The sequence below is a fragment of the Mesoplodon bidens genome, assembly GCF_964165515.1.
Source record: "Mesoplodon bidens genome assembly, chromosome: 15".
In the NCBI taxonomy this organism is placed as follows: Eukaryota; Metazoa; Chordata; class Mammalia; order Artiodactyla; family Ziphiidae; genus Mesoplodon; species Mesoplodon bidens.
In genome coordinates, this window is record NC_138171.1 from 4,642,035 (window position 1) to 4,663,383 (window position 21,349).

The window sequence follows — 21,349 nt, forward strand, 5'->3', positions numbered from 1 at the left end:
GTCTTGTAGGTTGGACCAATCAGAATTCTTCCCTAGGACTTTTTTCTACCATAAAGATTAGGAAAGAACCAGGTTTTTTAGGCTTCAGTTGTTAAGGTACTATGTGAGTTTGGCTATTGGTGGCCACCATGCCCGCCTTAGAGAGAGCTTATTGGAGAAATAGAGACAAAGATGGAGATCTGTTGATATTATTGGGCACCTAGATCCAGCTCTCCTATCCAGTGGACTTTTGAGGTACATTGGACTTTTGAGGTACTTGAATGTATTTTAAATTTATTTATTTATTTATTTATAATACATTCCTTTTTTAAAACTTAGTTTCAATTGAGTTTCTGTCTCTTGCAAACAAAAGAATCCTGATGGATACATGACCTTATTTTTTACATCAAATGCTAAGCCAGGGATCATCTATTGCTTTGTCTGCCCAGAAGAGCATCCCTCTCTCCCTCCCTCCCCACCGCAAACTCCCCATTTATACTGGGAAAGTTTTTCTTCTGTTCCAGCTTTGTGGTTTAAATAGAAGCTGTCAATGTATACGCCCACCTTCCCACCCACCCTTGATTGACCCAGGAATGGCTTCTGATTCAAGCCTAGTCTATCTTCCTTTCTTTAATTTTTTTTTCCCCAAAGAGTTAGGAGATGATATGCAATCCATTAAAATAATATATAACTTTCTGGGAGATCAGGAGTATATTCACATTCATATTGTTTAACATCCAAAAGACATTAAAGACTATAGAGTAAAAATTTCTACCATAAACTCATAAAAATCAACAAGAAAACTATAGTAACCCTAATAGGAAAAAATATAAGAAGATATGACCAGGCACTTTACGGAAGAAGAAATGTAAAAGGCTGATAAGTATTTGAAGAGATACTTAAACTCATTAGAAATCATAGACTACAATTTAGAACAATAACAGCTATCACTTTATACCTACTGGACTGGCAAAATTTTAAAAGGTGGTTATTCCACAACGAAGACCTGGCACTGCCTAAATAAATAAATAAATAAATAAATAAATAAATAAAATGTGGTTATTGCCAAGCATTGGAAGGATGTGAGGATATACACACCTTTGTGCTTGCTTATAGACTGGCACAGGCACTCCTTAGTGAAATGAAATATATGCTCTACTGCCCAGAAATCCCACTCCTGGGTGTATGTCCCAAGCAGTGGCCACATGGGCCTGTAGGGGATGCATATAGGTATGTTCATCACACCATCGTTTGTGGGAACATGGAGTTGAAGGCAGCCTGGGTATCCATGGTGGTCACTAAGACTGTCTGCAAATAGTCCAGCTTTCTCTTTCCACAGCCACGTGGTGGGAGTGAACTTCCCTGCCATGTAAGGTAGGTGGGACCATGTGAAGTACTTTTGCCATCAGAATGTGGGCAGGGGGGATGTGTGTCACTTGCAGATGGAAATCAAGAGTCAGTGCGTGCTTTGCTACATTCTTTTATCTACAATGGACATGCAGCCTCTATGAGAAATAAGCCTTAGTGATTTTAAACCATTATACAGACATACCTCAGATGCTGCAGTTTTGGTTCCAAGCCGTGGCAATATAGCAAGCCACATGAATTTTTTTCATTTCCCAGAGCATATAAAAGTATGTTTATACTACACTGTAGTCTATTAAATGTGCAATATCATTATGTTTAAAAAAACAATGTATGTACCTTAATTTTAAAATACATTATTGCTAATATCATCTGACAAGGCAGGATTGCCACAAACCTTCAATTTGTTAAAAAAAAAATGCAGTATCTGCAAAGTGCAATAAAGCAAAATGCAATAAAACAAGGTATGTCTGTAATCTGGGAAGTATTTGTTACTGCAGTGTAACCCACTCTGTCTGACTGATACAGAGGCCACAAGTAGACATTGGAAACCATGGAGGAGGCACATACACAGCATTGTGGATAGATATTAAAAACAGTGCTGGATGACTATTCACAATAGCCAAGACATGGAAACAACCTAAATGTCCATCAACAGATGAATGGATAAAGAAGATGTGGTGTATATATATATATATATATATATATATATATATATATATATATATATACAATGGAATACTACTCAGCCATTAAAAAGAATGAAATAATGCAATTTAATGAAAAAAATAATGAAATTTGCAGCAACATGGATGGACCTAGAGATTATCATGCTAAATGAAGTAAGTCAGAAAGAGAAAGACAAATACCATATGATATCACTTATATGTGGAATCTAAAGTATGACACAAAGGAACCTACCTACGAAACAGAAACAGACTCACAGACATAGAGAACAGACTTGTGGTTGCCAAGGGGGAGGGATGGGCTGGGAGTTTGGGATTAGCAGATGCAAACTATTATATATAGAATGCATAAACAACAAGGTCCTACTGTATAGCACAGGGAACTGTATGTAATATCCTGAGATAAACCATAATGGAAAAGAATATGAAAGAGAATGTATATATATATATATATATATATATGTATAACTGGATCACTTTGGTGTACAGCAGAAATTCACACAACATTGTAAATCAACTATACTTCAGTAAAATAAATTTTAAAAATTGCTGGATGGGAAAAAAAACTGAAAGAGATCTATACCATCACACCATTTATATCAATTAAAAATAATGTACCCCATGTTGCTGAGTGGGGTCAGAAGCAGGAATGATTGTCACATCCTTATATCAATATGTCAAGGGCAGGGACTTCCCTGGTGGTCCAATGGTTAAGAATCTGCCTTCCAATGCAGGGGATGCGAGTTCGATCCCTGGTCAGGGAACTAAGATCCCACATGCTGAGGGGCAACTAAGCCCGTGTGCCGCAACTACTGAGCCTGTGCACCACAACTAAAGAGAAGCTTGCGCTGCAGCTACTGAGCCCACACACCACTAGACAGCCCGCGCGCTCTGGTGCCCACGTGCCACAACTAGAGAGAAGCCCACATGCCGCATCAAAGATCCCCCACGCTGCAACGAAAGACACTGTGTGCTGCAACTAAGACCCAATGCAGCCCTAAATAAATAAATAAATAAATAAATAAATAAATATTTAAAAAAATATGTCAAGGGCAGCTGTGGATAGAGGAGAATTCAGAGAGGGCAGTTCTGAAAAGCTCTTGCTGCAAAAATATTTGATAAACTATTCTTGGTTTGATGTGGTGAAAGTTCTGTTGAAGATTCCTGGAGATAAATATGAAAAATGGAATTTGAATATTGTAACTGCTGCTTCTCAGCAGAGCAACCAACTTGCTTCTCTGATGAACAAAATTGAATGACTGAAGGGAATGATACTCGATATTTTGTACTAACCTATAAGGGAGAAGAATCTGAAAAATTATATATATATATATATATATATATATATACATGTATAACTGAATCACTTTTCAGTACATCTGAAACTAACACAACATTATGTATTAACTATACTTCAAAAAAATCCTAAAAATTAAAAATCTGTCCAAATCTATTTTTAAAAATTGAATGCCTGGGGCTTCCCTGGTGGCGCAGTGGTTGAGGGTCCGCCTGCCAATGCAGGGGACACGGGTTCGTGCCCCGGGCCGGGAAGATCCGACATGCCGCGGAGCAGCTGGGCCTGTAAGCCATGGCCGCTGAGCCTGTGCATGCAGAGCCTGTGCTCCGCAGCGGGAGAGGCCACAACAGTGAGAGGCCTGCGTACCGCAAAAAAATCAAAACAAAACAAAACAAAATTAAATGCCTGAAGGTAAGCAAGCAGAGCTCACTGGGATTATTGGAAACTGGTGCACAGTATACTGTAATCCCCGAAGGAGGATAAAAGAGCAATAAGAGAGGGTTGAAAGTAAAATTTGAAGGTCTAATGAGTGGTGGGTGAAGTCTGGTATGTATATGTGTTTAGTTTGCTGGTTAACCTGAATCCAAGTTTGTTGGTGCTTGTTGATCATCTAATTATTTAGGGACTAATGAGATACCATAAAAGTACCCAGCACAGTAACTAACACATATTTAATCCTAAATACATCATTTCGTTTCGTACATACATTTTTTCACTTATTCTTAGAGTTATCACATTTGTCAAATCCAAAGTTATAAACTCACTGGACAAATACAAATACTGATTAAATGCATGTGGTCTCTTCAAAATATTGAAATCATATCTGTATGTTAAGAAGAAACATGTTCAGGGCTTCCCTCTTCCCTCGTGGTGCAGTGGTTGAGAATCCGCCTGCCAGTGCAGGAGACACGGGTTCGATCCCTGGTCTGGGAAGATCCCGCATGCCGCGGAGCAACTAAGCCCATGAGCCACAACTACTGAGCCCACGTGCCACAACTACTGAAGCCTGCGTGCCTAGAGCCCGTGCTCCACAACAAGAGAAGCCACCGGAATGAGAAGCCCGCAAACCGCAACAAAGAGCCCCCGCTCACCGCAACCAGAGAAAAGCCCACGTGCAGCAACGAAGACCCAACGCAGCCAGAAATGATAAATAAATAAAATAAAATAATAAAATAAATAAATTTATTTAAGAGAAAAAAGAAACGTGTTCAATATTAAATTCACATGCAAATTCAAAATAGGTAATGACATCTGATATGTCTTTTTCTGTGATTGTACTGTTTTAATATATAAACTTGTCTTAATTTTTTTTAAGTGTGCCCCAGGGACTTCCTGGCAGTCCAAAGGTTAAGACTCTGTGCTTCCACTGCAGGGGGTGTAGGTTGGACCCCTGGTTGGGGAACTGAGATCCTGCATGCTGTGAGGTGCAGCCAAAAAGAAAAAAGAATAGGTAAAAATGTGCCCAGAACAATCTACACATTTTCCCAAGGACACATAACACACAAAAGGATACACATCAAACATACTGGAATTGCTGTCAATGGTGGGAAGGGAAATGCAGCTAAAAGGGAAAAAGTAGATCAATAAAACAAGAGGCACCTTTTTGCACAGACCAGTGATGGCCTGGCTGCAACCTGGGGACCAGCGTTAGCTCTTTTCCTGAGGTCCAATAAGGGGAAAAAGATTCTCGCCTTGTACCTCCTCCCTAGAGGCATCCAATAATACCTGTTTACTATGTATCCTGCTGGGGTGGGTTAAACATATGCAAACAAATATATGTGCTCCCCCCAACACCACACACGCATGCAGCCTTTCTATACAAATGGAAGCACGCCAAAGGGTACACTGCTTGGCCTGTTGTTTGTGTCTCAGTCCATTTTTGATGGTGAAGTTGGAAGAGCTGGGGCATGGGACAGGGTTGTCACTATATGAGAAAAAAAACCCTGGGAGAATAAATCCATGATGCAGATATCCACCCTTGATCTTTCTAGAGTGTTATGAATCTCCATTCAACCCCCCTTTTGCTTAAGCTATTTCACACTGAGTGTCTGTTACATGTAACCAAATGAATCCTGATCAATACAATCAAATGCCACTTGGATCATATATTAGATTTCCATACTCTTGGGCCTCTTTTCTGGATTTCCCGTTTTGTTCCGATGCTCTGTTTATAACATGTTTATAATATTTAGAATGAGTTTTATAGCTATTGTTCCAATGCTCTGTTTATAACATGTTTATAATATTTAGAATGTGTTTTATAGCTAGTCGAGCAAGTCTGTCCACAACCTCCATTTTCAGAATTTCATCTGCTTTTCTTTTATATGATTCATTCTCCCAGATGAACTATAGCATAATTTTGCAGCTTTCAAAAAATCAGGGTAAGGAATTCCCTGGTGGCCCAGTGGTTAGGACTCTGCCCTTCCACTGCAGGGGGCATGGGTTCGATCCCTGGTTGGGGAACTAAGATCCCACAAGCTGCCTGGTGCGGCCAAAATAAATAAATAAATAAATAAATAAATAAATAAATAACCGGTACTCTGAGGTTGCATTACATTTAGAGATTGGTTTAGAGAGAATTGTCATCTTTAAATGTGGAGCCCTCCTAGCCAAGGAGGGATTTTTTTTTCCATTTATTCCAATTTTCCTTTCTGTATTTCAGTAAACTTAAGTTTGTTTTTTTTTTACTTTATTTATTTTATTTATTTATTTTTGGCTGCGTTGGGTCTTCATTGCTGCACACGGGCTTTCTCTAGTTGCGGTGAGCCGAGGCTACTCTTCGTTGCGGTGCGTGGGCTTCTCATTGCGGTGGCTTCTCTTGTTGTGGAGCACGGGCTGTAGGCGTGCGGGCTTCAGTAGTTGTGGCACACAGGCTCAGTAGTTGTGGCTCGGCGGCTCCAGAGGGCAGTCTCAGTAGTTGTGGCGCACAGACTTAGTTGCTCCGTGGCATGTGGGATCTTCCCGGACCAGGGCTCGAACCTGTGTCCCCTTCCTTGGCAGGCGGATTCTTAGCCACTGCACCACCAGGGATGTCCCAACTTAGTTTTTATCTAATAAAATCCTGCACTTGTTACGTTTATTCTTAAGTATTTTGTAATTTTTCTTGCTGTTGTGACTGGTGTCTTTTTCCAGTTTTACTTTGTAAGAGGTTTTTGTTAGTATATATGCTGTAGGCTCTGAGTGTATTTATTTTGTACCTAGTCCATCAAGTGGTTTTAGGGTGGGTCTAATTGTTGCAAGAAATGGAGACTCCCTCAAAGTGTGTGTGTGTGTGTGTGTGTGTGTGTGTGTGTGTGTGTGTGTGTCGGGCGTCGGGGAAATTGAGTGGTGGCCGAGGGGAATCCAGGTAAGGAGACGAGGCCGACCGCAGAGGCACAGGACCTGGGAGGCGGGTGAGAACCCAGAAGCTGCTCTCTCGCCCTTTCTGCTGGAGGTTCTCTGCTCTCTCCTCATCCTCTGCTTACCTGCTTATCAGCTCCGTTCTCCCAGCTCGGCCGTCTGGCTCCTCCAATGTGCTCCTGGTTACGATTTCAGCTCCAAAGTGGTCCAGCTGCCCCAACCTGGGTCCCCTGTAATGCTTCCTCTGCAGCATCCATCACCCGGTGGCTGCTTCAGTGTGGTTCTTTCCTCACATCCCTGAGGGAAGAAATCTGATGGCATCACCTCCCCTTTCTGTGCCCGCAGGTGCCCTGCGTCCCCACGTGCTCCTCCCTCCCTCAGTCCCCTGTAGCTGGGAGAATGGGGCCATTTGGAATTTTAAAATCATACACAGACACACACGGACACGCTCATGGAGCTTTTGGCCGTCAGCAGAACCATTTCTGTTTCTTTCAAGGCGCGGAGCGGGCAGAGCAGGCAAAGCTTCCCACAGCCACCGGAGAGCTCAGCCGGTTCCAGAGAGGGTGGAGAGGCGAGGTTAAGAGCAGGGATTCTGGGGGCCTCCCGGGCGGCCCTGTGGTTAGGACTGGGAGCTTCCTCTGCAGGGGGCACGGGTTTGATCCCTGGTCGGGGAACTAAGATCCTGCACGCCGTGCAGCGGGGCCAGAAATAAAAGAGCAGGGATTCTGGAACCAGAGTGGGATGGGAGCTCCAGGAGCCTCATAACCTCAGCCAAGCGACACCTTCCTGTGCCTGTTTCATTCTCCATAGATGGTGGGATTAAAACACAATGTAATGTAGTATAATGTAATTTAGTTCATGTAATTTAACGTGTGATTTTATACCCCATTATACACATGTAATTATGATATAAAATATATAGGTATGTAGTAATGTAACATATCAATAGATATTAATCTATATCATAAAATATAGTGCGGTATAATAAATTATATATAACTGGTAATATATCACCTTATACATGTGTAATTAGAATGTGAAAAGTTATATCAGTATGTAGTAATATAAAAATATAACCATTACTAATAATCTGTAATAAAATTTATAATGTACAATATAAATTATATATAATTTAATATATAATAATATCTAATATGTAAAATTCACCTATAAGTGTGATTATAATGTAAACTATATTATATAAATATATCTAGTAATATATTGTTAATAATCTAAGTATCTTATGACACAAATAGGATTTAAAGCCTCTTATAATTGTTAAAAGTATTGAAGTATGTTGACAAGGCCTAGCCCATAATCAGCACTCGGTAAGCATAAAATTTTATGGTTATAGTTGTATAGTTTATGAGTAGCAAAGTACTAAACAGTGCCTAGCCCATGGTGACTACTCCATTGATGTTAACTTTTACTGGTATATAGTAGGTGAGTATTAAATCAGTGCCCAGTGCTCGTGTTAATTTTATATTATACTACACTTAGTAAGTTTTCTTTGAGATTTTCTTAAGCTATACAATCATGTCATCCACACATAATGACAATATTACCTTCTACTTTCTTGTGTTTTTAGTTCCAGTTATTATTATTTTGTCTAATCGTACTAGAAGTGCAACCTTTCAGAGCAAAATTAAATAACAGTGATAAGAGTAGATTGTTCTGTTGTTCCTGGCTTCAAGAATGTTAAGACTATTGCTAGCTGTTGGATCCATTCTCACAAACAATGATATTAAGGAAGTGTCCTTTTATTACTAGTCTGCCAAAGCCTTAAACAACAAACAAACAAAGCAACCAGGAAGGGACCCAATGCTCTCAAATGCCTTTTCAGTCCCCAATGAGCTACTGAAGGTGTCTTCTCTTTTGACCTGTTAAATGGGAATCATATTGACCGGTTTTGTGATACTCATCTTTGCATCCTGTCCCTAAACCCATCTTGCTATGGTCTGAATCCTGTTTGCTATGATTCAGTTCATCTCTCACTTTGTGAAGTACATCAAGCATCAGGGTCAGGAGGCAAAGGATCAATATCATTTTGGGGAAGAACCAAATGAGCCAGAACCAAGCCCAACATGACAACATTCCTCTAAATCCTATCAACTGGTGGAACCAGCTTTGACAAACCCAAAGCAAAATCTGTCATAATTGCTTATTTTGAGGACAAGGGCAGAGACTAACTCTCAAGACTGATTTGAATTTAGACTCTTACAGTGAAGGTTAGATTTTCAGAAGACACACTAAATTGTACCTGGAAAAGCTCTTGATCAGATGTGAGTATGAGTTAATTCTATGTCTGAATTTAAAACTCCTAATTGAAAAAAAAAAGTGACATCAGTTAAATTTTTATTTGCGGTACATAGGTGTAAAACAAATCCTTTTTTATAGAGAAAGAAATAGAAGACAGTTTTACTTTGTTTCGGTTTTTTTTGTTTAATTTTATTGGAGTATAGTTGATTTACAATGTTGTGTTAGTTTCAAGTGTACAGCAAAGTGATTCAGTTATACATAGACATATATTCATTCTTTTTCAGATTCTTTACCCATATAGGTTATTGCAGAATATTGAGTAGAGTTCCCTGTGCTATACAGTAGGTCCTTGTTGGTTATCTATTTTATATATAATAGTGTGTGTACGTTAATCCCAAGCTCCTAATTTATGTCTCCTCACCCGCCGCCCACGTTTCCCCTTTGGTAAGCACAGGTAAGACAGTTTTACTTTGAGCACACAACAGGTTTCATCGAGGGTTGAACCTTCATTGATTGAACTTGTTGCAGGCACACAGGAGGGACCTCATGGTGTCTCAGCTACTATTACTACTTAATAAAAGTAAAAGCCTTAAGACAAATGATAAGCTACTATTATGACTTCAATTAATTGCTGAAACTGTTATAAGAATATTTGAACCTCTATATGATGATAATGGAAATGTTTATAGTTGTGGGTAGAAGCAATTATGGAATTCTTTATGGGGTAATTTGTCAACTGATTGTACAATGAGCTATAATTTTATGGGTAGAGGTTTAATGCTTTGCTATCATGTACTGTCTCTTTGAATTTAACCTGGATTACCTCTGATTTTTAGATTTTCCAGTTGCTAATTAAGGAAAGGCCTCTTCACTTTTATGAAATGTATTCATTTCTTCATTGGATTCTGGTTCCTAGAGACGAATAAGAATTATTCTAGCTGTTTCCGTGACAATAATTCTGTTTTTCTGAGAAGGCGAGAAAATTTGAATTTTTCCTTAAAACCAGTCTGATTTCTCCCTCACCTTTTTACCGGTTTTTCTTTAGGAGCCCCTATTTTTCTGATCTACAGCTTTTTAGTGGCCATTCGATTTGTGATCTGATACTAAAAAAGGTTTTGGTTTGAAATTAAGAGAAAAAATGTAGCATCAAATCACATGAATGAAACTACATAAAGGGTTCATCAAACCTAAGGAATCTAAGACATTACAATCTTGAGAGCCATCAGAAAAATTTTGTCATTGTGGACTCTGCCACCAAAGGCTACTTAATAATTGGGAAAGAAAGAAAGAGGGAGAAATATTGAATAACTAAAGATTTACAAAATGCAATGGGATTTAAAATGGGTCTTCAGATGTTTGCTAAACACTAATAAATCATAAAACCCCAAGAACATAATTTAGAATGCCCCCACTGATCAGTTACTATGATATCCCCAGTTTGCCAATCTATAAAATTCTAAAGCAAATGCCAGATGATCAGGGAGTAAATGATGAGCATACACAAAAGCATTCTTAACCTTTGCTTCGGGGACTGTTCAGTAATCCCAACCCTATGTGTGGTTTTCCACTCCTCAAAGACCTTGTTCCCTGAAACCCAACTCAATAGAGACTGTCTTTCCTTCTACGTACCCCGACCTTGGGGAACAGGGTCACAGTACATTTTTTCGTTAGCTATTTCTCTCCTCTTGGAAGAAGAGCAGAACTAATTCTTGTTACTGGTCCATGGATCCTCATTTCTAGCAGCTGATCTCAATTATTCTTAAAAGAATATTTATTTATTTATATATTTGGCTGTATCGGGTTTTAGTTGTGGCATCCGATCTTTCATTGTGGCGTGGGCTTAGTTGTCCCACGGGCATGTGGGATCTTAGTTCCCGGACCAGGGATTGAACCTGTATCCCCTGCATTGGAAGGCAGATTCTTAACCACTGGACCACCAGGAAAGTCCCTACATGTAATTCTTGTTCATCATTATTTGCAATGGCCACTCATAACACTGGAAGTTTTTAAAAATTTAGTCTTGAGATTTAGGATTTCTTTTTTCCTTGTTCTAAAATTTTTGTTACAAAATTAGCATATTCAAAATTAGATGGGTGTCATGTACAGCATGGTGACTATAGTTAATAAGACAGTATTGTCTATTTGAAAGCTGCTAAGAGAGCAGATCTTAAAATTTCTCATTGCAAGAAAAAAAAATTTTGTAACTGTGTGGCAATGGATGTTAACTTATTGTGGTAATCATTTTGTAATATATACATGAATCAAATCATTATGTTGTACACCTAAAGCAATACAATGTTATATGTCAATTACATCTCAATTTAAAAAATCAGGATAGGGCTTCCCTGGTGGCGCAGTGCTTGAGAGTCCGCCTGCCAATGCAGGGGACGCGGGTTCGTGCCCCGGTCCGGGAGGATCCCACATGCCGCGGAGCGGCTGGGCTCGTGAGCCATGGCCGCTGAGCCTGTGCGTCCAGAGCCTGTGCTCCGCAACGGGAGAGGGGACAACAGTGAGAGGCCCGCGTACCTCAAAAAAAAAAAATTAGGATAGCATAATGAACCCCCATGGACTCATCCTCCATGTTCAACCAGTATCAACTCACAGCCAATCTTGTTTCGCTTCTGCCCCCTATCAATGATGTCCTGGATCTGGCTCTGCCTGCCAAGACCTGATTTTCTTCCCAATTCCATGTTCAGTGACACACTGCTGGGAGTTTGCAACCAACTGCGATGGGAGTATTTACATCATGGAAATTGGCAAATACTACAAATCAAGCCTTCCTTCTCTCTGCCACCTCTGGGCTGGAGAGCCTGTTGTTAAGGAATTACCAGACCATCCACTGCTCCCACTCCCACCCACCCCACTGGATTCTTTTGGAACCTCATATTATTTTGTTTCAGTGGGTACACCTAAAATACTAGAATTCCTTAAAAATTATCACTATAATTCCCCTGTCACATACTAAAAAATTAACACCAAATTTTAAAATATTGTCAAATACCCATTGTTCAGATTTTCCTGATAATTGCATTTTTTTATTTTTTCATAATTTAAAAAAGTAGTTGGTTTGTTCAAATAAGAATTCCAAATAGGTCTATACTATGGGATGCAATCAGCAAAATCTAAACTATGGAAAACTGTAGAGGACAATAACCCTTTTCCTTTAACAACTAAATTGTAATATGTTGTAAGAGAAAAAAAAAGGAAGAGAGGGAGAAACCTACAAATTAAACAAGATTTAAGAGTCATATAGGGGCTTCCCTGGTGGTGCAGTGGTTAAGAATCCGCCTGCCAATGCAGGGGACATGGGTTAGAGCCCTGGTCTGGGAAGATCCCACATGCCACAGAGCAGCTGAGCGCATGTGCCACAACTGCTGAGCCTGCGCTCTAGAGCCTGAGAGCCACAGCTACTGAAGCCTGTGTGCCTGGAGCCTGTGCTTCACAACAGGAGAGGCCACCGCAATGAGAAGCCGCGCACCACAACAAAGAGTAGCCCCTGCTCACCGCAATTAAAGAAAGCCCACATGCAGCAATAAAGACCCAACGCGGCCAAAAATAAATAAATAAATATTTTTAAAAAAAGTCATATAAACCAAATACAAGGGACTTCCCTGGTGGTCCAGTGGCTAGGATTCTGTACTCCCAATGCAGGGGGCCCAGGTTCGATCCTTGGTCAGAGAACTACATCCCACATGCTGCAACTGAGACGCAGTGCAGCCAAATTTAATTAATTAATTAACTAAAAAAAAAAAAAAAACACAAATACAACATGTGGGCCATATCCAAGCAGTAGTTGTCTATGCTTTCTCCTAAAAACTTTATTTTTCTACCTTTCACATGCTAACTGATTTTCCCCCATCTTTATTGAGGAATAATTGACAGTGGAAAATGTATACCTTTAAGTTGTACAGCTTGATGTTTTGATATATCACCACATTATGCTCATTAACATATCCATCACTTCACATAGATAGCATTTTCTTTTTTTTTTCTTTGTAGTGAGAACACTTAAGATCTACTCTCCTAGCAAATTTCAAGCATACAGTACAGTATTAACAAAAGTCACATTGTGTACATCAGATCCCCAGAACTTATTCATTTGTGTAACTGAAACTTTACCTCCTGAACAATATCCCCTCACCCTCACCCTCCCCAGCCCCCCATCACCCCAGCCCTTGGTAACCACCATCCTAACTCTCTGCTTCTATGAGTTTGACTCTGTTAGATTCCACATATAAGGGACATCACACAATACTTGTCTTTCTGTGTCTGGCTTATTTCACTTAGCATGATGTCATCCAGGTTCATTCATATTATTGTAAACGACAGGATTTACTTCTTTTTTAAGGCTGAATAATATTCCATTGTATATACAGTACTTTCTTTATGCATCTGTCCATAGACAGATTTAGGCAGTTTGCATATCTTGGCATTTGTGACTAATGCTGCAATGAACAGGAGAGGAGGGATACTTGAGATACTGATTGCATTTCATTTGTCAGATACCCAGAAGTAGGATTGCTGGATCATATGGTATCTCTATATTTAATTTTTTGAAGAACCTCCATACTGTTTTCCATAATGGCTACACTAACTTACATCCCACCAATAATGTACAAGTGTTCCCTATTCTCCATATCCTCACCAACACTTATATTTTGCCTTTTTGATAATAGCCATTATAACAGGTGTGAGGCAATATCTCATTGTAGTTTTGATTTGCATTTCCCTGATGATTAATGATAGAGTGCCTTTTTATATACCTGTTGGCCATTTGTATGTCTTTTGAGAAATATCTATTCATGTCCTTTGCCTATCTTATAATCAGGTTTTTTACATTTTTTGCCCTTGAGTTGTGTGAGTTCCTTACATATTTTGGATATTAACCCCTTATCAGATATATGGTTTGCACATATATTGTCTTATTCCATACATTGTCTTCTCACTCTGTTGATTGTTTCCGTTGCTGTGCTGAAGCTTTTTGGTTTAATGCAATCCTACTTGTCTATTTTTACTTTTGTTGCCTGTGCTTTCAGTGTCATATCCAAAAAATCATCACCCAGACCAATGTCCAAAAGCTTTTTTCCTATGTTTTCTTATTTTAGTTTTATGACTTCAGGTCTTTATTTAATCCTTTTTTTTTTTTTTTTTTTTTTGCGGTACGTGAGCCTCTCAGAGTTGTGGCCTCTCCTGTTGTGGAGCACAGGCTCCGGATACGCAGGCTCAGCGACCGTGGCTCACGGGCCTAGCTGCTCCGCGGCATGTGGGATCTTCCCGGACTGGGGCACGAACCCGCGTCCCCTGCATCGGCAGGTGGACTAGCAACCACTGTGCCACCAGGGAAGCCCAATTTAATCCATTTTGAGTTGATTTTTTTAGCCATTCTTTAAAAATTGAAGTATAGGGGGCTTCCCTATAGGGGGCACCACAACTACTGAGCCTGTGCTCTAGAGCCCATGAGCCACAACTACTGGAGCCTGTGTGCATAGAGCCAGTGCTCCACAGCAAGAGAAGCCACCACAATGAGAAGTCCACACACCACAACGAAGAGTAGCCCCTGCTTGCTGCAACTAGAGAAAGCCCGCGCACAGCAACGGAGACCCAACGCAGCCAAAAATAAATAAATAAAATAAATTTATTTTTAAAAAATTGAAGTGTAGTTAATTTGCAATGTGTTTGTTTCAGGTGTACAGTGAAGTGATTCATCCTTCTGCTTGTGGATATCCAGTTTTCCGTATACCATTTAATCAAGAGACTATCCTTTCCTCATTGGTAATCTTGTCAAAAGTCAGTTGGCCATAGGTGTGTGGATTTATTTCTGGGCTCTCTATTCTGTTCCATTTTTCCTTATGTCCATTTTAATGCCAGTACCATACTGTTTTGATTGCTGTAGCTTTGTAATGTATTTTTAAATAAGGACGTGTGTTGCCCCCAGCTTTGTTGTTCTTGTTCAAGATTGTTTTGGCTATTTGGGATCTTTTGTTGTTCTGTGCTAATTTTAGGATTTTTTTTCTATTTCTGTAAACAGTGCCTTTGGGATTTTGATAGAGATTGCATGGAATCTATCGATCATTTTAACAATATTCTTCCAATCCATGAACATAGGATGTCTTTCCATTCACCTATGTTTTCTTTAATTTCCTTCATCAGTGTTTTATCATTTTTAGTGTACCAGTCTTTCACCTCTTTGGTTAAGTTTATTTCTAAGTACTTTATTCTTTTTCTTGTTTTTGTGATGGAACTGTTTTCTCAACTTCCTTTTAGGATAATTTGTTTTCTGTATAGAATGGTGACTCATTTTTGTATGTTGATTTTTTTATCCTGCAACTTTACTGAATTCATTTACTAGTTCTAACAGTTTTTTTGGTTGTTGTTGAGTCTTGAGAGTTCTCTACATATATGATCATGTCGTCTGCAAAGAGAGCTAATTTTACTACTTCCTTTCCAATTTAGATGCCTTTTATTTCTTTTTCTTGTCGAATTGCTCTAGCTGCAACTTCTAGTACTATGCTGAACAACAGATGAGAGTGGGCATGTTTGCTTTGTACTGAATCTTAGAAGAAAAGCTTTCAGTTTTTCCCCATTGATTATTGTGTTAGAAGTAGGCTTTTCATATGTGGCCTTATTTATTTATTTATTTATTTTATAAATTTATTTACTTATTTATTTTTGGCTGTGTTGGGTCTTCATTTCTGTGCGAGGGCTTTCTCTAGTTGCGGCGAGTGGGAGCCACTCCTCATCGCGATGCGCGGGCCTCTCACCATCTCGGCCTTTCTTGCTGCGGAGCACAGGCTCCAGACGCGCAGGCTCAGCAGTTGTGGCTCACGGGCCCAGTTGCTCCGCGGCATGTGGGATCTTCCCAGACCAGGGCTCGAACCCGTGTCCCCTGCATTGGCAGGCAGACTCTCAACCACTGCGCCACCAGGGAAGCCCCATATGTGGCCTTATTGTGTTAAGTTTCTTCTACACTGATTTTGTTGAGAGTTTTTATCATGAATGGATGTTAAACTTTGTCAAATGTTTTTCTGCATTGATTGAGATAATCATGTGATTTTAACCCTTCATTCTGTTAATATGGTGTATCACATTGATTGATTTGCACATGTAGAACTATCTTTGCATCCCAGAGATAAATCCCACTGGTTCATGGTATATGAACTTTTTAATGTGTTATTAAATTTGGTTTGTTAGTATTTTATTGAGGATTTTTGCATCTATGTTCATGAGGGATATTGGCCTATAGCTTTCTTTTCTTATCTTTGTCTGGCTTTGGTATTAGGGTGATGCCTACCTCATAAAATGAGTTTGGAAGCACTCCCTCTTCTATTATTTTGGAAGAGTTTAAGAAGAAATTGTATAAATTCTTCTATGAATGTTTGGTAGAATTCACCCAAGAAGCCATCTGGTCCTGGGCTTTTCTTTGTTGGGAAGGATTTGCTTACTAATTCAATCTCCTTATTTGTTATTAGTCTGTTCAGGATTTCTGTTTCTTCTTAAGTTTTGGCAGGTTGTATGTTTCTAGGAATTTATCTATTTTATCTAAGTTATCCAGTTTGTTGGCATATAATTGTTCATAATAATCCCTTATGATCTTTTTTATTTCTGAGGCATCTGTCATAATGGCTCCCTTTCATTTCTGATTTGTAAAATTTGAGTCTTCTCTCTTTTTTTCTGCCAGTCTAGCTAAGGGTTTGTTGGTTTTGTTTATATTTTCATAAAACCAACTCCTGGTTTTTTTCCTATTGTTTTTCTATTCTCTATTTGATTTACTTCTGCTTTAATCTTTATTATCTCCTTCCTTTCACTAGCTTTTGGCTTAGTTTGTTCTTCTTTTTCTAGTTTTTTGAGTTGTAAAATTATGTTGTTTATTTGAGGTCTTTCCTCTTTTTTAATGTAGTAGTTTATCACTGTAAACATCCCTCTTAGTGCTGCTTTTGCTGCATCCCATAAGTTTTGGCATGTTATAGTTTCAATTTTGTTTATCTCAAAATACTTTTTTAAAATAAAATTATTTATTTATTTTTGGCTGAGTTTGGGTCTTTGTTGCTGCATGCGGGCTTTCTCTAGTTGCAGCAAGTGGGGCTACTCTTCGTTGTGGTGTGCGGGTTTCTCATTGTGGTGGCTTCTCTTGTTGCGGAGCATGGACTCTAGGCATGCAGGCTTCAGTAGTTGTGGCTCGTGGACTCTAGAGCGCAGGCTCAGTAGTTGTGGCGCACAGGATTAGTTGCTCTGCAGCATGTGGGATCTTCCCAGACTAGGGCTCGAACCCGTGTCCCCTGCATTGGCAGCTGGATTCTTAACCACTGTGCCATGAGGGTAGCCCTCAAAATACTTTTAAAATTTCCTTTTTAAAAAATTTCCTCTTTGACCTAATCATCGTTCAAAAATGTGTTATTTACTTTACACATGTTTGTGAATTTTCTCATTTTCTTAGTGTTTTGATTTCTAGTTTCATTCCATGTTAGATGGGAAAGATACTTGGAATGATTTTGATCTTCTTAAATTTGTTAAGATTTGTTATGTGACCTAACACATGATTTATCCTAGAGAATATTTCATGTGCATTTGAGAATAAGGTTTATTCAGTAGTATATATCTGTTAGGTCTTTGTGTCTATGTCGTCTATTGTGTTGTTCAAGTCAGCTGTTGGATAGAACATCCAGAAAGAAAATCAGTTATTAAAAGGCTATGGATTTTTGTATGTTGATCTTATAAACCTATTCTTTTCTAAATTCTCATTTTTTAGTAATTGTTTTTCTGTGAATTTTTTTTGGGGGGGGACTTATGGTATTTAATTATATTATTTGCAATAAAGAATAGTTTTACTTCTTTCTTTCCAACTCTCAGACCTCTGATTGCTTTCTTTTGTCTAATTGAATTGGCTTATATTTTCGATAAAATGATAAATATAGTATGGCAACGTGAGGCATCCTTGTCTTTTTTGATTCTTGTTCCTGACATTGGTGGAAAAGCTTTTAGATATTCCTCATTAAGTAAAATGTTGTGTTTTGTAGAAAAATATATTTTATATATGTATCATACATATATAATTTATATACATAACATTTATATAATATATGCTACATAGACTCATATTAAGGGAGCATCCATTAATCACTATTTTATTGGATTTTAAAAAATATAAATGGATGTTAAAATTTGGCAAATATTACTATTTTGCCAATATTGAATCAGGTTTGAATTCATAGAAGAAATCTTACCTAAGCATGATGTTTATTTTTTTTAAACTAATATTGGATTCTGCTTGCTTATATTTTAAGATTTTATGATTGATATTCATAAATGAGATTGGTCTATAATTTTATTTTTGGATGCAATGTTTGGCATGTTTCAGAGTCAGTGTTATACTTCATAAAAATACTTTTGAAAGTTTCCTTTCATTATATGCTGGAATAATTTTAAGTAGTATTGGAATTATTTGACCTTTAAAGGTTTAGTAGAATTCTCTTATAGAATTACCTGGGTCTGGTGCCTTTTCCTTTTCCTCATTATAAAAAAAAAAAAATTTTCCCTCCTCCCCTCCATCCTAAAAATTTTTTTCAGTATATATACTGAAAAAAAAAATCAAATCATAGGTGTACAGTTCAGCAAATTTTCTCAAATAGAGTATATTTGTTTAATCAGCATTTAGATCAAGAAGCAGACCCTGGTGCCCCATAAGCCTCCTTCAGGTTTCCTTCCACTCACTAGCTTCCCACAACAAGAGCCTGAAGCCCTTTTGTCATGGTGCCCTCTAGGCTCTGTATTTTTTTTCCCCCCTATGTTAAGTGGTCTGCTTAGATTTTTTTTGTCTCCAGTTTTGATAAACAGTATTTTTCTGGACAATTATCTATTTCATCTAGGCTTTCAAACTGATTTATATATAATTATGCAAATTAGTCCTTTATGATTTGAATTTTTTACCTGTTATATTCCCTAATTCTTAAAAACTACAGGTTCTGGGGGTATCTTTCTAAAGTTCCATCATGGTCCATGGGACAAAAAATTATAAATCTCTGTGTGTGTGTGTTTGTAATAGTGTTATTATTATTTTTTTTGTAATAGTGTTATTGAACACATACTTTTCTGTCTTATCTAGCTAGCTAGCTATTTATCTCACCATCTATTTATCTTGCTATCCTGGTATCTGTGTATATTTCACATGTTAGAGAGAACAAAGGGCATCTACAAAGCATTTGCATTCCTGATGAGAGAATTGATTGGGCTGTCCTTTTCTTCTTTCTGCCTTAGGCTGAGACATGATACCATTTTGCAACCACGGGAGAGAAGCCAAAAGAATTGTGGAGGCATAGGCTCTGCCATTGATGAGCTGCTGAGATAACACCAGGAAACACCTACCTCCAGAATTCTTGGTAAGTAAGAGGTATACGCCTCTGTTTCTGCAACTCCAAGTCAGGGTTCCATTATTTGCAGCTGAATACATTCCTAACTGATAGAGAAAGTAAGATAGGCGAAACCAGACAGTTTTTAGGCGAAACCAGACAGTTTTAGTTGTTCATAGTATGTAAATGTTTATATACAGAAAAATTATTGTAAGGACACCAAACTCGCCAACTCTAAGTTAGGAACCTGAGTAGCAATTTCACAAATTAAGTGCATATTGCATGGCCTTTTTAGTGTAACCATTGTTAAAAGCATAATTTGCATAATTTATTCACAATGTTTTAGATGTATTTTACCTTTTTCATTTTTGTACAGTGGGATACAGATTGGTTACATCTTGTACAGATGATAGGGTATATCCTCCTAGGGTTTCAAAATGATTAAATGAGATAATCCATATAAAGGGCCTAGGACAGTGCCTGGCACATGGTAAAGTGCTCCATAAATGTTAATTATAATGTTTTAATAAGTAATATTGATTAAAGAATAGTGATGTTTGCTACTCATACTTAGATGACTAGCTCCTTGTCATCCTTTGCATTCCCATAAGAAAATTCACCTCCTCCGAGAGGCCCTCCCTGGCTATTCTATCTCAAGTGGAATCCCTCCCCAAATAGCTCCCATTCCCCATCACCCCCATCCTGTTTATTAGCCCAGAGACCTTTTCATCATTTATAATTCTTTTAGTTATTTATTTGGTAAATGCATGTCTCCCCTGATAGAACTTACCTGTGAGAGCAGAACTCCCAGTGGCTGGCATAGGTTCTGTACTCTCTATATATTTGTTGAGTTAAAACGATCACCAAAAATGTCCAAGAGGGCTTCCCTGGTGGCGCAGTGGTTGAGAGTCTGCTTGCCGATGCAGGGGACACGGGTTCGTGCCCCGGTCCGGGAAGATCCCACATGCCGTGGAGCGGCTGGGCCCGTGAGCCATGGCCGCTGGGCCTGTGCGACCGGAGCCTGTGCTCCACAGCGGGAGAGGCCACAGCAGTGAGAGGCCCGCGTACCGCAAAAAAAAAAAAAAAAGTCCAAGAAACCATTATCATAAGAGAATACCATTTGACATAGAAAGGCTGTTCTGAGGTGGCCATTTCTTTGGGAATAATTTTGCCTACATTTAAATAAAAGTGAAGGTGGGTAAAATTTCTGACCAATTCTAGACCCTCCTCAAACTAAACCCTCAGGGGGCTTAGTGGTTTTTTATCATTATTATTATTATTATTTTTAATCTCTAAAAGATCAAAGAATAGTTATTTTTAATATTTGGCCTCCACAGCTTTATAAAGTGGAGCACAAATTGTTACTTTTAGAAAAATATGTTGTTTTGCATTTGAGTAGGGATGTAAAATTCAGCTAACAATTAAAAAACTAATGGTTTATTGTAATCACATATTTAGATGAAATTCTTCATGATTTTTTGGAATTCTGAAGATCCTAGAATTTAGATTTTAAAATAGCCCTGTAAGAGTTACATTTGGTACCAAGTCAAAGGGAAAACGAAAATGAAATTGTTTTAGTAGAAGGGATAAATCCCAAGGAGGAGAAGGGACCCTGAAACACATCTGAGTGACTGGAGGTGGCCCCATGGCAAACCTCTGAACTGGGGGTAAGGCAGGACTGTGTCCAGTGCCATTCTCTGAGGGACAAGGACGTACGTTTCCCCTCCCCGACCTGCTCACGACCCCCCCACCCCACCATCACCACCGGATATGGAATCAATGGAGACATGCAGGATTTCCCCTTGGAGTCATGGGTCCTGCCTGGGCTCCTGGCAACTGGCATCCAGGAAAGAAGAGCAGTAGACCTTCTCTTTTTTTCTATATCTTTTAGAACTACAGGATATTGTAGTAGCCAAGCAGTGGGCTTTGGCTACCTGAGTTTGAAGCCCATTTTCCCTGCTTAACTCTTGGGGCAAGTTACTTTGGTCTCTCTAGGCCTCATAAAATGGCAGTAATAGCTGAACCTGTCTCACTGGGCAGTGATTTAATTGGCACATAGTAGGTGGTGGATAACCGTGACT

General features: G+C 38.8%; 1 long non-coding RNA gene across 1 annotated transcript in view; it reads left to right on the forward strand.

Annotated features, from left to right (window-relative positions):
* Positions 1 to 19,278, forward strand: part of LOC308629084 — a 66,130-nt gene extending 46,852 nt beyond the window's left edge. The window contains exon 3 of the long non-coding RNA XR_014017624.1: positions 19,177 to 19,278. This is a non-coding gene — a long non-coding RNA (uncharacterized lncRNA). The remainder of the gene's footprint in view (positions 1 to 19,176) is intronic.
* Positions 19,279 to 21,349: the final 2,071 nt, after the last annotated feature.